Genomic DNA, 15,830 nt, shown 5'->3' on the forward strand with positions numbered 1-15,830 from the left:
ACGTGGTGTGTAGGGCAGAATATCAAGAGTCTGCGACTCACCCCCTAGCGGTAGTCAGCATTTTCTCCAAGTTATGTGCTCCCATGAGCACCTGATAACCCACTTTCCCTTTTCTCTCCCAGCTTTTTTGAGTTAAATTGCTTCCGCAGAGGGGCGGGACTGTCCCTCAAGTGTCTTGGATAATTGTGGTAGTGGGCAGCTCCCTCCTCGTCAAATCAGACCTTGCTGCTGTCACAATCGGTACCCCAACCCGGTGGTGCATATGGCATCGCATTCGTGGAGAAGTACACTCTCAAAAAAATAAATGGGCGACTTCACTGCCACCGGATCTGCCGGTGAGAACTGTGAAAAGATGTTCTTTACAGAGAAAAAAGAATAATAAATAACGTCAGAAACTCAGATCAACACAGAGAATAGAAGAGCATCAAATGAGTAAGTGAGGGTAAAATTAAAACTTTTATTTTTCTTATTTTTTACTGAACGGTTCGTTTAAAATGTTAATATCAACAATGTATTAAATTATGTATGCTCATGCATATATATCGTGTGCGTGTATGCGTGTATGTGTAAATGCTGTGTGTGCACATGTGTGAATGAAATGAATAACAGTGATACAAGGGGTAGAAGGGGGCAATGAGGATTATTTTGTTGATATAAGGTTCTCACACTACCCAAAATTGTAGGGAGTTATTGGAACGTAGACTTGGATTTGTTGTAAATGTGTATTTCAAAGTCTAGAACAATCATTAAAAAAAATTAAGATATTAAATTAGATGTTAAAATTGGCTTGAGTTAGCAAGGAAAGCTATAGTCCATCTTCAGAGGTCTCACTGAAAATAAAAATGTCCATGTGTATATATATGGTGCATAATAGATTCTAAATGCTTTTTGAATGTATAAATATTATAAAAACCCAATTAGGGGTATTTAAATAATCACCTGCATGAATGAAAAATTCATGTGATTGTTTGATATCCTTATTATAAAATGTATATAATTTTACATAATTTTATTATGTAAACTAATTTACATAAAATAAATTATTGAATTTTAATACAATTAAATTATTAAAATAATTACATAAAATAATTTTAACTCCCCCCCTTCCTTCCCAGCTTAGTCAACTAGTATCTATTGTGAATTTGATAGCTGGTGGGTTTCCTCGCTTATATCTGAATGTACATATAACATCCCAGAACCGAAACTTAGTTCTACAAAAGGACTAATATAACCAATAAATTTTCACCAGAGAAATAAAAAAATAATTAATTAAATAATTAAATAAAATTTAAAATATAAAATGTATAGCTGATATGCTAAGAAAGGAAGGAAATGGAAGCATATAAAAACTCAGTTAAAATCACAAAAAGAAAGAAAAGTGTGGAAGACAAAAATAAGAGCAAATAATAGTGACAACAAATAGAACAGTAGTATCTGTGGTAGATATTAATCTACTACATCAATAATCACTTTGAATATCAATGGTCTAAATGACACCATTAAAAGATATTGCCAGAGAGGATTGAAACAGGACCTAATTGTATATTGTCTACAAGAAGCTCACTTTTTAAAAAATGTTTAAAGCCAAGAAAAAGGAAATTTTTCATTTAAAAGATCTAATGTGAGCCCTGGCTTCTGTGGCTCAGTGGACTGAGCCAGCCTGAGAACCAACCTGATCAATTCCCAGTCAGGGCACATGCCTGGGTTGGGCGCCAGGTCCCCAGCTGGGGACATGTGAGAGGCAACCGCTGGATGTTTCTCTTACACACTAACGTTTCTCACCCTCTTTTTCTCCCTCCCTTTCCCTCTCTCCAAAAATAAATAAAATCTTTAAAAAAAACAAGATCTAATATTATAAGAACAGTACACAGAACTCTAATGTGGCTGTGCTTTCCACATGATATCCACTGTGCCACTATCTGTGGTATATATACACAGGCTGTGTACTACATGTTTAATGGTTTGACATGAGGTCCATGGTACCTTCATCTGGTTAGGCAAAACATTCAGTTTCAGGAAATGATTAATTATGAGGAGTGTTTTTTTATCTATAGTTCAATTGACATTATTCAAAATTACAGTCTCTCCAGTGATTTAAGACTGTGAGGTTGCTATATCCCACCCAAGAAAACCTCACTCAGCACTGCAGTTGAAAAGTAAGGCTGTTTTGCTTTCTAAACATAAGAAGTATGGCATGCATAAGTACATAAACATTTAAAACCTGATTTATTTAATAGGTTTATGATATAAAATACATATTCTGTGCATGTTGAGAAAAACCATCCATATCTCTGATTCCTGTAAGAATACAATATCAGACATTCTAAGTGTTAATTTCTGTCAGCTATGTTGGAAATAATAGTATGAATTTTCCAACTATTAAGATTACATTTTATTGGAATTTTTTAATGAGTGTCAGCAATAACTTAATTCTTAGTCTTTTGCTGTCTACTATAAAAAACCATGGAAAATGAAGAAAATTGTTTAAAGGAAAAATTAATGTCCATTCTTTAAAAATTCCCACTGTACTTTTTCTCAGATGTGCATTTTGCTCCTACAAGCCACACCACCCTTGGGAGAGCACATATTTCACCCATTAAACAGTTCACATCCCTCTGTGTTCCAAGTGTAGCCTCTCGCACACCCACGGAGGGGTTCAGAGAAGGCTGCCTGGTTGCTATTATTCACAGGCTTCTGCAGTCATCACCTGTAGTAATTCACTGTAATAATCTGTGCAACCAAGGTAATTTTTAAATCACTTATTTGTTTAGGGATGTCTTGGACATAATTCTCCCCAAAGGGAATTAATAGCCAACATCAATAATTATGCTGCGGCTCTGAAACCAATGCTTTAGGATGTTCAGAACAGAAACTTTCATCTCTCCTCTGATTCTACAGGGATTAACCCGAGTTTGAGCTCAATATTGCTTATTTTGCTTGTTGTGAAAGATGCAACTATAATAAACAGGTTTAGAAGAAAAAAAACTACCTTTTGATCTCATATGAACACTACCTGTGAAACTGTAGTTTCTCCAGGCTCTTGTTGGTATATGGCTTTGCAGTACTATCCCTTTGGGCACCTTCTTAGATGTAATGTGAACTCTGGCACATTCTCATATTTGTTAGAACTTCTATAAGATATCATCAGGTAGAAAACTTTCACCTCATTTTCCAACAACTATCTAGGATCACTTAGTTTCAACTCAACTCCTCAAAATAGCAAATGAGAATCACCTCTCAAGCAGTGTATGGCTGGCTGGTTAGATTAGCTGAACCCCTGCACTGAAGCCATGCTTCCACAGTTTTAAAAAAATCATATTATCCAAGAGGTCCCCTTTATTTTAACAGTTGGTAAGATTTTATAAGTGGTATGTGATGTAAGGAACTGTTTTTAAAAATCGAAATTGTTTTCTTTTTTATTACAGTGTAAAACTTTTATATTTAGAATTAGCCGGCTAGACTCAGTTTAGATGATCCCAATTTTGCTGGCAACCTCCAAAGCATCCTAGTCGGGAGCCAGTGGAACATATGCCTCCTTCTCCCCATTAGGCCTAATCAGAGTGTTGGCCTTGGCCACATCAATGTCATAGAGCTTCTTCACAGCCTGTTTGATCTGGTGCTCGTTGGCCTGGACATCCACAGTGAACACAGTGTATTATTGTCTTCTATCTTCTTTGTGGCTGACTTGATAGTCGGGGGGAACTGGATGATGGCATAGTGCTCAAGCTTGTTTCTCCTGGGGGTATTCCTCCCAGGATACTTAGGCTGCCTTCAGAGCAGTAGGGTCTTTGGCCACCTGGAAGATGAGTGACATGTGGATCTTCTTCCCCTCCTCTCCCCTCCCCCTCTCCTTTCTCCTCCTCCACCTCTCCTCCTCCTCCTCCTTCTTCTGGCTGTAGACACCTTTCAGCATTACTTTCTTTGCCTTCAAAGCCTTTGCTTTGGTTTCGGCTTTGGGAAGAGTAGTAGCTGAGAGAAAGAAAGAATATGAGGGTACAGGCCTTTTTTTTTTTTCAATTTAAGACATATTTACTGAGCAACCACCATGAGTAAGGTGTTGGTGATAGAGCCTGTGCTACTTGGCTGTTATGCTTCAAAGGGACCGGTGGATGGTTTACTAAGAGGGGTATGGCAGAAGGATCTCGGTTGCAACACATACTCAAAACTAATGCACCTCATTACAGCTTTAAAAGTGAAACACTTTGAACTTCTGATGATTCCACTTCCTCCTCAAGTCAGACCTGGTGCTATCAGAAGCAAAAGTGTAGATGATGGATTTATAAGACAGATCCCATCCCTGAGACTGGGTCAAAGTAAATTTTTTAAGACTTTATTTATTTTTTAGAGAGAGTAAGGGTGGGAGAAAGAGAAGGAGAGAAACATCAATGTCCCAGGGGACCTGGCCCAGAGCCCAGGCATGTGCCCTGACCAGGAATCAAACTGGCAACCTTTCAGATTTCAGGCCAGCACTCAACCCACTAATCCATACCAGCCAGGGCCAAACTAAAGTTTTCAACTGCCAGCTGTTGCTCTTGGGAAAGGTACACTGCAAAAAACACCCTTATCATTGATCCAGATTGTAGAAGGATGAGCAGTGCTGTGGGAATCTGAAATGGTGCTGGTGAGAAGACAGAGCTGTCTGACTTTGAAGATTTGAGATCAAACAGAGTTCCAGAGGAATCTTGTATTTCCTCACAAAGTCCACCAAATCCAGGGACCCTCCCTCAAAGGAGCTGAGAAATGACCCATGCCCAGCTCTGTCAGAAAGCAGATCCAGGAGTCTGGGAATTCTCTGGAAGATACAATGCCATCTTCAGAACTATTGGGTTGTTTGTTTGTCTGTTTTGCTTCTAAAAGAGGTTCAAATAAATCTTTGGCTTGTCCTGCTATAGGGTCTCCACTGAGGTGAAGGCCAAGAATTGTATCTTCAGTAGAAAGGAAGAATTCTACAGAAAGTTTAAGTCTCCCTGGCCACTGAAAGGACCCTTCTTCTGTCAATTGATATCAAATACATAACATCAGTCTCTAAGTTTTCTTGTTTAGACTGTTTTATACCCTCATGTACACATTCCACATAAGTCTTTTTAGTCATTTCTGCAGCATTTTCTCATCAGGCTGTGTCCCTTAGGTCCAGAATTTATAGCTCATCTGCAAATTCTTTAATGACATCTTTTGTGAGCATTAGAATATCATAAGGGCTAGTAGTAAGCTGATGAATAATCTGAAACATCTGGAGACATTCTTCTAAAGTTCTTTTCTTTCCCTTATAAATTATAGTCATCTGATCATGGATTTTAAGACCTGATTTCTTAGCTATTAATTTCTTCATGATATTTGAACTAATGGATCCATTCAAGTGGGCATGAAGTTCCACTTAGAGACCACTCTTTTTTTTTATTCTCACCCAAGGACATTTTTTCATTGCTTTTAGAGAGAGAGGAAGGGAAAGAAAGAAAAACATTGATACAAAAGAGAAACACCAATCCATTGCCTTCCATATGCGCCCCAATAGGGGATCGAACTTGCATCCTGGGCATGTGCCTTGACCAGGAATTGAACTCTCAATCCTTAGATTCCAACCGACTGAACCACACTAGCCAGGGCACATCACCACTCTTGAGTACCTTCTGGCCATGGGCCTGCAGAGGCAGGAGCACCGGGTACAGGCAGTGCAGAGCACCAGCAAAACAGCACCCTTAACAAGAGTTTTCCAGCCTTGTGCCCGGTACATGCATAATGTTTTTGCCATGTTGCTAGTTCTGGAGCCAACATTTATTTCTTATATTTGACCCACTTAAATCCACAGACTACATGTATACATAACTATTTACACAACAAATTTTCATTATCCTTAAAATTATTTACAATTAGAAGAAAACCTTGGACTTCAATCAGCATCTGGTCGGCAGGATGCAGGGACATGGAAAAGCTCCATGCCATATTAATTTTATTATCAAGTGAGCATCCTTGACAGCATGTCAGTGTCTGCAGTTTCAGACTTTCAACTATCTTTTGTTACTGAAAATGCACATTTGCTGTATTTGCACCTGCATAAACTTGTTTTTGATGAAAAATAATGGCACTTACATTAATTTGGACTCACTTTCTATTTACCTTGCATTAATGTGAATGGCTTATTTTCTACCCTAATAACTTACTCTAGGGATACACATAAAATAGCATATTGTCAAATTTTGCTATTCCACTATGCAATCATACAATAATTTTTGAGAAAATTTTTGTGTACTTACAGTGGGACACACAACTTGAGTATTTTTTTTATATCTCCTGTTGGTTTGTTTATTTGAATAGTCAGCCCAAGAGGCCCTGGCTGGTGTGGCTCAAGGGTTGAGCGCTCATTTTGTTTGCTGGTTCGATTCCCAGTCAGGGCACATGCCTGGGTTGTGGGCTTGGTCCCCACCGGGGGGTCGTGCAAGAGGCAACCACACATTAATGTTTCTTTCCCTCTCTTTCTCCTTCCCCTCCCCTCTCTCTAAAAAATAAATGAATAAAATCTTTTAAAAAATTTATTACATGTAACCTGCATCATTTTATTAGACCAAGAACTGTCCCCTTCGTTTACAAAACCCAAAGGAAAACCTGATGGATAAATAGTATTACTTCCCCCCACCCCACAACTTCTGTAAATGCACCATGTATAGTCTCAAGTTTTTACAGCTCATCTCAGGATCCTCAGTCTCTAGTTACACTACATTCTATTCACCACTGTTACTGGGTTAAGCCAAACAAATTAAGTTTGCAGATTTCACCAAGAGGTTAAAGGAATCATCAATGTCAAGATCAATATTACTGATAATAGAGACGCAGAAAGAGTAACTGCAGTCTTATAATCTTGTCAGGACAACAAACGACTCATTCTCCCTAGTTTTGACTGTTTCTGCTGCATCTTCTTGTTCCATGTCTTTCTGATAGCCAGCTAGATCACCAGTTAATTATGAAAGGATATAACTCAAGAACAGCCAGATGGAATTGTTGCGTAGGGCTAGGTATGGGGAAAGAGCAAGGAGTTCTCATGCTTTCACTAGGCGTACCACATTCCCCAAACCCCCATGTGTTCACCAATCCAGAAGCTCAGGAAACTCACTTTATATGAAAGGACAGATATAGGCCCAGCTGGTGTGGCTCAGTGGATTAAGTGCCAGCCTGTGAACCAAAGGGTTGCTGGTTTGATTCCCAGTAGGGGCACATTCCTGGGTCATGGGCCAGGTCCCCAGTAAGGGACACATGAGAGACAACCGCACATTGATGTTTCTCTCCCTCTCTTTCTCCCTCCCTCTCCTTCTCTAAAAAATAAATAAATGAAATCTTTAAAAATAAAAAAATAAAATTTAAAGGACAGATATAGATTACAAGTGAATGGATGAAATAGCTTCCAAATTGGAAAGAAGTGAAACTGTCACTATTTGCAGATGACATGGTATTACATATAGCAAACCCTAAAGACTCTACCAAAAAACTGTTAGAATTAATAAATTAATTCAGTAAAGTTTCAGGCTACAAAATCAATATACAGAAATCTGTTGCATTTCTATACACTAATAATAAACTATCTGAAAGAGAAATTAAGAAAGCACCAATAAAAATAAAATACCTAGGAATAAATTCAACAAAGGAAGTAAAAAAAAAAAACTCTATACACTGAAACTCTTAAGATATTGATGAAAGAAATTGAAGAATACACAAATAAATAGAAGTACATACCATGCTCATGGACTGAAAGAATTAATATTCTTAACAACCAAAGCAATCTACACAATTCCTACCAAAATTCCAATGGCATTTTTCCTTAGAAATAGAGCAAATAATATTAAAATTTGTATGGAACCACAATAATCCTTATAGCCAAAGCAATCTTGAGAAGTAAAATCAAAGCTGGGAGCATCCCTGATTTCACAATCCCTGATTTCAAACTATATTACAAAGCTATAGTAGTCAAATCAGAGTGGTAGTGACACACAAACAGACACATGTCAATGGAACAGAATAAAGAAAACAGCAATAAACCTATGCTTATGTGGTCAATTAATTTACACAAAGAAGCCAAGTATACACAATAGGGAAAGGATAGTCACTTCAATAAAAGGTATTGGAAAAACTGTATGGCCACATGCAAAAAAAAAAAAAGTAACTAAACCACTCCCTTCCACCATACACAAAATAGCTGATAATGGATTAATGACTGAATGTAAGACCAGAAACTCCTAGAAGAAAATATAGGCAGTAAGCTCCTTGACATTGGTCTTGGCTGAGATTTTTTAGATTTGACACCACAAGCAAGGACAATAAAAGCAAACATAAACAAGTGGGACTATGTCCAACTGAAAAGCCTCTGCATAGCAAAGGAAACAATCAACAAATGAAAAGGCAACCTACTAAATGGGAGAAAATATTTGCAAATCATATAATATAATAAGGAGTTAATATCCAAAATATATGAATGACTTACACAACTCAGTAACAAAAAAAACACAAACAATCCAATTTTAAAATGGGCAGAGGACTAGCCCTGGCTGGTGTGGCTCAGTGGATTGAATGCTGGCCTGAGAACCAAAGGATCACTGGTTCAGTTCCCAGTCAGGGCACAAGCCTGTGTTTCAGGCCAGGTCCCCAGCAGGGGATGCATGACAGGCAACCACACATTAATGTTTCTCTCCTTCTCTTTTTCTCTCCCCTCCCCTCTGTCTAAAAATAAATAAAATATTTCAATAAATAAAATATTTTTTATTTAAAAGAAAAATAAATAACAAAAACAGGCAGAGGACTGGATAGGCATTTTCCAAAGGAGACATATAAATGACCGATACATGAAAAGATGTGTGACATCACTAATCAGTGAAAGACAAATCCAAACCACAATGAGATATCACCTCACACCTGTGAGAAAGGCTATTACCAAAAAGACAAGAAACAGCAAACGGTGCTGAGAATGTGGAGGAAAATGTATCCTTGTGCACAGTTGTTGGAAATGAAAATTGGTGCTGCCATTAAGGAAAATAGTATGGAGGTTACTCAAAAACTTAAAAATAGAGCTACCATGTGATTTAGCAATTCCACTTCTAGATATTTACTCAAAGAAAACAAAAACACTGACTCAGAAAGAAATATGCACCCCATATTCACTGTAGCATCACTTACAATAAATAGCCAAGATATGAAAACAATCTAAGTTTCCACCAACAGGTTAAAGGGTAAAAAAAAAGGTGTGTGTGTGTGTGTGTGTGTGTGTGTGTGTGTGTGATGGAATATTACTCAGTCATGAAAAAGAATGGAATTTTTGTCATTTGTGGCAACATGGATGGATCTAGAGAGCATTATGCTAAGTGAAATGAGTCAGATAGAGAATAACAACCATATGATTTCTCTAATGTGTGGAATCCAAACAAAACAAACAAACAAAAAACCCTCATAGACACAGAGAGTAGATTAGTGGTTGCCATAGTAGGTTAGTGGAAGGCATGGGACAAAGTGGGTGAAGGGAGTCAAAAGGTGCAAGCTTCCAGTTACAGAACGAGTAAGTCATGAAGATATGGCATACAGCATGACAACTATAGTTAATAACACTGTGTTGCACATTTTAAAATTGCTAAGAGAGTAGAGATTGCATTATCATCATGGGGAAACAAACTTTATTACTACTTTGTGTGGTGTTGGCTGATAATGAGACTTATTGTCATGATCATTCTGTAATGTAAACAAATATGAAATCACATTGTATACCTGAAACTAATGTGATGTTGTGTGTCAATTATACCTCAACATAAAACAAAATAAAAAGTAAATGGATGAAGAAAAATATACCAGCTAACACTAATCAAAAGAAAACAGTTGGAACTGTATTTATTTTAGACAGAGCTGAATTCAAAGTAAGAAATTTTATCAGGGATAAAGATGGCATTAGGGGTCAAGTCTCCAAGAAGATCTAACAACTCTTAACATGTATGCACATAATAACAGACTTTCAGACTATGTGAAGCAAAAACTAATAGGAATGCAAGGAGAAATAGATGAATCCCCTATCATAAGTGGAGACTTCAACACCCCTCTATTAGAAATGAACGGACCCAGCAGGCAGAAAATCAATAGACACATAATTGAACTCAACAACACCATCAATCAACTGGATGTAACTGACATCTCTTGACTGCTTCATCCAACCACAGCAGGACACACATTCTCCTGAAGTTTGCACAGAGCACTGACCAAGTGAGAACACATTCTGGGCTGTAAAAAACACCCTAACACATTTTAAAAAAATAGAAATCATTCAATGTCTGCTCTCAGATTGCAGTGGAATTAAACTACAGATCAATAACAGAAACATAGCTGAAAATTACAAACTGTGTGAAGTTTAACAAATATGCTTCTAGCTTTTCTGTGCTACCCAGAGAGGTGTCCCTGTGTCATTGTTCTGGATTCTCATCATAACATGAAGGGAAACATTCACAGTATCTGGAGCATTTGATGTCCACAGATGATGTTCTCAAATTTCTTGCAACGAGAACCCACTTAGGTGGCACCAACCTTGAATTCCAAATGGAACACACATCTACAGATGGAAAAGTGGTGGCATCTTCACAATAAATCTGAAGATAACCTGAGAGAAGCTTCTTCCAGAAGTTCGCGCCATTGTAATTCTGGCTGAGGTCAATGTCCTATCCTTCAGGAATAATGGCCAGCAGGCTATGCTGAAATTCGCTGCCACCTTTGGAGCCACTTCTACTGCTGCTACTCGACTACTAAAACCTTCACTAACCAGATCCAGGCAGCCTTCTGGAAGTCGTAACTTCTGATGCTTATGGACCCCAGGGCTGAACACAAGCCTTTCACAGATGCAGCTTATGTTAACCCACCTACCAATGCCCTATGTCACAATATGCTCCTCTGCACTATGTAGACATTGCCATCAAGTGCAACAACAAAGGAGCTCATTCAGTGACTGAGCTATGATGTGGTGGACGTTGGTCCAGGGAGTTCTGCACATTCATGGCACCATATGTGTGCAGAAGGTCGTGCCTGATCTCTGCTCCCACAGACATCCTGTGAAGAGTAAAACAGAAAACCACAACGCTGCTAAAAGCTGTGGCCAAAGAAAAATTTCAGGGTGGATGGACTGCTCCAGCTCCTGAATTTACTGCTTCTCAACCCAAGGTTGCAGACTGATCTCGAGGCATCCAGGTGCCCCCTGTGTCTGTTCAGCAGCTTCCTACTGAAGACGGGAGCGCTCAGCTGCCACTGAAGACTGGTCTGAGGCTCCCACTGCTCAGGCCACTGAATGAGTGGGAATAACCACTGAGTGGTCTTAAGCTAGTCTTCCACAGATTCTTCAACAGAAAATGGAAAGACAGTTGATGGAAAATAAACAGTGATGCAAAGGAAAGAAAGGAAAAAAGAAAGAAGGAAGGGAGGGAGGGAAGGAGGGAGGGAAAGAAAGAAAACCATACTTCTAAATAACACATAGGTCAAAGAAAAAATCTCAAGAGAAATTTAAAAATATTTTGAACTTAGTGGAAATGAAAACACAACTTACCAAAATGTGAGGGATGCAGTAAGAGCAATGCTTAGCGGAAAATTTATACTATTGAATGCACATATGTTAGAAAAAGGGAAAGATCGGAAATCAACAATCTGAACTTTCGACCTTAGAAAACTGGGGAAAAAATGTGCAAATTAAGTCCAAAGTAAGCAGAAGAAAAAAAAATCATAAGAATCAGAGCAAAACCCAAAGAAATTGTGAACAGACAATCTGTTGAGTTGGAGTCCAGATTCAGATGTAAATGACTTTGAAACTGCCCTACTTTGGGTGCTTCCATTAAGGATGATTTTTCTTTTAATTTTCTTAACTGATTTTAGAGAGTGAGAGGTAGGGAGAGAAAGAAAGAAAAACATCATTGTTGCACTTTTTTTATGCATTCATTGGTTGCTTCTTATATGTGCCCTGACCAGAGACTGAACCCGCAACCTTGGCGTATGGGGACAGTGTTCTAACCAACTGAACTACCTGGCCAGGGTCCACTTAAGGATGACTCGAGTCAAGCTCAGGACTAGTGGTTGTCATCAATTCTGAAGGCTGGACGCTTCACTAACACAGCAGAACCCACCTTCTGAGACTCATCAGTGCATTCTGGTCTGATTCATACATGCCTGTGCACATCTGGAAAACCGTGGGGCAGTTCTTGCCAAAAAAATGTAACCATGAGTAAATGAAGAGCCTCCTGGGAGAAAACTGAGCCTAATGGAGAAAGAAGCTTTGTCCTATTCAACATAGTACTGGAAGTCCTAGCCAGAGCGATCAGGCAAAAAGGAAAAAAAAAAGGGAAAAGAATCCAAATTAGAAGGAAAGACACAAAATTGACTCTGTTTGCAGATGACATGGTCTTACATATAGAAAACCCTAAAGGCGCCACCACAGCTCTGTTAGAACTAAGTAAAACTGCAAGATACAAACTCATTATACTAAAGTTAGTTGCATTTCTACACCCCAATAACAAAATGTCTGAATAATAAAGAAAAAAATCCCATTTACCATAGAATCAAAAAAGAATAAAACAATAACAAATAAATTTAACCAAGGATGCAAAAGATCTCTACACTGAAAATAGTGAGATATTAATGAAAAAATGAAGATGAAACTAAGTGGAAAGACATGCCGTGTTCATGAATGAAAAGAGGCAATGTTGTTAAAATGCCCATAACCCGAAGTCCTTTATAGGTTCAATGAAACTCTTATCAAAATTCTAATGCTATTTTTCACACAATATAAAAACAATGCTAAAATCTGTATAAAACAACAACAGAACCAGAATAACCAAAATGATTTTGAGAAAGAAAAACGGAGCTGGTTTCAAACTGTACCACAAAGCTATAGTAATCAAAATGGTATGGTACTGGCATGAAAACAGATACACAGACCAATGGAACAGATTCAAAAGCCCTGGAAAAAACCCAGACATAGACCGTTGACAAATACTGGATATGGAAGCCAAGAATACTGAATGAGGAAAAGATAGTCTTTTCAATAAATAGTGTTGGGAAAATTGGATGTTCACATGCAAAAGAATAAAATTGTACCCCTATCTTACTTACACCATTTGTAAAAATTAAGTCAAAATGGATTAAAGACTTTAATGTAAAACCTGAAACCAGCTCTGGCTGGTGTACCTCAGTGGTTTGAGCACTGGCTGGCAGAAGAAATGTTGCTGGTTCGATTCCTGGTTAGGGCACATGACTGGGTTGTGGGCCAGGTCCCCAGTGGGGATGTGTGAGAGGCAACCAATCGATGTTTCTCTCTCTCTTTCTCCCTCCTTTCCCCTCTCTCTAGAAATAAATAAATAAATAATCTTTTTTTAAAAAACCCACACAATCCAAGTAAAAAATGGAAAGAGGTTTCAAAAGACATTTTTCTAAAGAAGACACAAATGGCCAACAGGTACATGAAAAGATTATCAACATCAATAATCATCAGGGAAATGCAAAGCAAAACCACATCAGGTATCACCTCACCCCTGTGAGAATAGCTATTATTAAAAAGACGAGAGATAATTGTTGGTGAGCATGTGGGGAAAAGGGAAGTGTGCTAGGAGCACATTGTTGGTAAGAATCTAAATTGATACAACCACTATAGAAACCAGTATAGCCTTGGCTGGTGTGGCTAAGTGGACTGAGGGCTGGCCTGCAAGCCAAAAGATCACTGGTTTGATTCCCAATCAGGGCACATGACTGGGTTGCAGGCCAGGTCCCCCATTTGGGGGCATGCGAGAGGCAACCGCACACTGATGTTTCTCTCCATCTCATTTTCTCTCCCTTCCACTCTCTCTAAAAATAAATAAATAAAATATTTTTTTAAAGAAAACACTATAGAGTTTCCTTAAACCATTCAAAAGAGAGCCACTGTATGATCCAGAAATCCCACTTCTGGACATCTAAATGAAGGATGTGAAACCATTACCTTGAAAAGTTTTCTGCACCTGTATTTTCATTACAGCATTATTCATAATAGCCAAAACATGGAATCAGCCTAACTGTCCATGAATGGATAAATGGATTTTTAAAACTGTGAAAGACAATTCAACCAGAAATCCTGCCATTTGTGACAACATGGGTGGATCTGGAGGGCATTACTCTAAGTGAAGTAAGTCAGACAGAAAATGGCAAATACTGTATGACCTCACTTCCATGTAAGTTTTTTGAAAAAGAAGAGCCAAATCCATAGAAACAGTAGAATGATGGTTGTGTGGACCAAGGTTATTGACTGCCTGTGTTTACACACAGCTGCTGGCAGAGGAACAGGAAAAAGAAGACTGACATGTCAGAGACGCAGCTCCTATATGTTACTAACCTGCGTATTAAAAAGTAGGGGGCCCATTGTTTCAGCACAGGTCTGAATGAGATGCCAGCTATGAGAAGAAAGGCCTGAAGAATGAAGAGAGGGTAGAGAATTTAAATTGGTGGCAAAGCAGAAAATAGAGACTGGGTGTTTTTGTTTAGATTGTCCATAAAAGCAGCCCCTGAGAAGGGCTTGGGTGCAAGCAGTTTGTTTGGGAAGTGTTACCCAGAAGCTGAAGTGTCTGGGTGAGTCAAGTGAGACTCAAGCAAGAGAGAGAAGCCCTGGAAGGATATGTTAATGAGGGGATTGAGGTGTGGGCAGGTTTGTCTCCCTCCTGCTGGGGACCTGGGAAGTGAAGAACCTGTGGCATGCTGGCCCACTGCAGACTGGAGAACTGGGGTGCTTATCTATTGCTGAGTCTCTCATCAGTTGAGGGTTGGCGGTGGTGCCTTAAGCCGATGGCCTGGGCCTGAGAAGGCTCTCTGGTGCCTGAGAAATCCCTTAGGCAGTGAACATTTAAGGCCTTGCTGCGAGGAGTGTCAGCATGCTCCATTATCTTCTGCCCAAATGCCAAGTGATATAATTTCTGGGCTCTAAACATCCAGTCAAATCTGCCACATATGTAAACACCTTGCATGGGGGCATCTTTGCAAAATAGCAAGAAAAAGAATCATGAGAAAGTTCCCAAGTTCGAAATCTGGGTCAGTGGAGAAGGGGGCACAGCGGGGCAGGGGCACAGAATGCAAAGGGCGCAGGGGTCAAAGGTGACCATGGGAATGCCCCGCATCCCATAGCAGGGTGCTCTGGGATGAGGATTCAGAGTAAGGTCTCCTGGTTCTTTTCAGGTGCAAAGTGGAATAGCTGTTTCCACCGTCACTTGATGTATATTACAGCTCCCTTTCTTCTCTCTCTCCCGGAGCTCAGCCCAGGCAGCAGACACGGAGGGCAGTCTGAGTGACAGACACCCACCGCGCTGTCCTCAGAATCCCCTGCCCCCACCCCACCACTTCCCTCTCACTGTCTTTGAACCAAATCAGAGAAGACTTCATTTTTTTTCTTCCCTTAAGATGATTTCTTTTCCATGAGTCTCCTTATGCAAAAAGACCAATCCCCTGTCACATATCAGCCTTCCAGACCACACTACAGAAGCCTGAGTCCTGCGTGGACCCAATTCAGGATGTTGGATCCCTGCGACATTAGCAAACCTGCCTGAAGGGTAAATGGGCTCAGCCCGCCCAGCAGCTGGCTAATGCTGCCTGGCTGAAAGAAACCGCTATATCAGCAGTTCCATCAGCACTCTTAGACACAGACCCTGCAGTGAGCCAGAAAGAGCTGTTTTTCTATCCACTGGAAAATATTTCTAAGACAAAGCCTGGTCCTCTGAAGCATTAGCTGGGATTTTATGCTATGGGCAAATTAATCACATTCCTGCTCAGTGGGGCTCCACAGACAAAAAAGACAAAAAAAAAAAAAAAAGCCCAGGAGG

At 39.4% G+C, this 15,830-nt stretch overlaps 1 protein-coding gene and 1 pseudogene across 1 annotated transcript in view; one reads left to right on the forward strand and one right to left on the reverse strand.

Moving 5' to 3' along the window:
* The first annotated feature begins 332 nt into the window (after positions 1 to 332).
* The window catches only part of CMKLR2 (chemerin chemokine-like receptor 2), a 75,359-nt gene continuing 59,861 nt past the window's right edge, over positions 333 to 15,830 (forward strand). Inside the window, exon 1 of the mRNA XM_045854564.1 lies at positions 333 to 432. The gene's annotated coding sequence lies outside the window, so the exon portion shown is untranslated. The remainder of the gene's footprint in view (positions 433 to 15,830) is intronic.
* Positions 3,506 to 15,830, reverse strand: part of LOC123827958 — a 31,787-nt pseudogene continuing 19,462 nt past the window's right edge.

Source organism: Phyllostomus hastatus, unplaced genomic scaffold (assembly GCF_019186645.2).
Source record: "Phyllostomus hastatus isolate PE091 unplaced genomic scaffold, TTU_PhHast_1.1 phas_contig_137, whole genome shotgun sequence".
In the NCBI taxonomy this organism is placed as follows: Eukaryota; Metazoa; Chordata; class Mammalia; order Chiroptera; family Phyllostomidae; genus Phyllostomus; species Phyllostomus hastatus.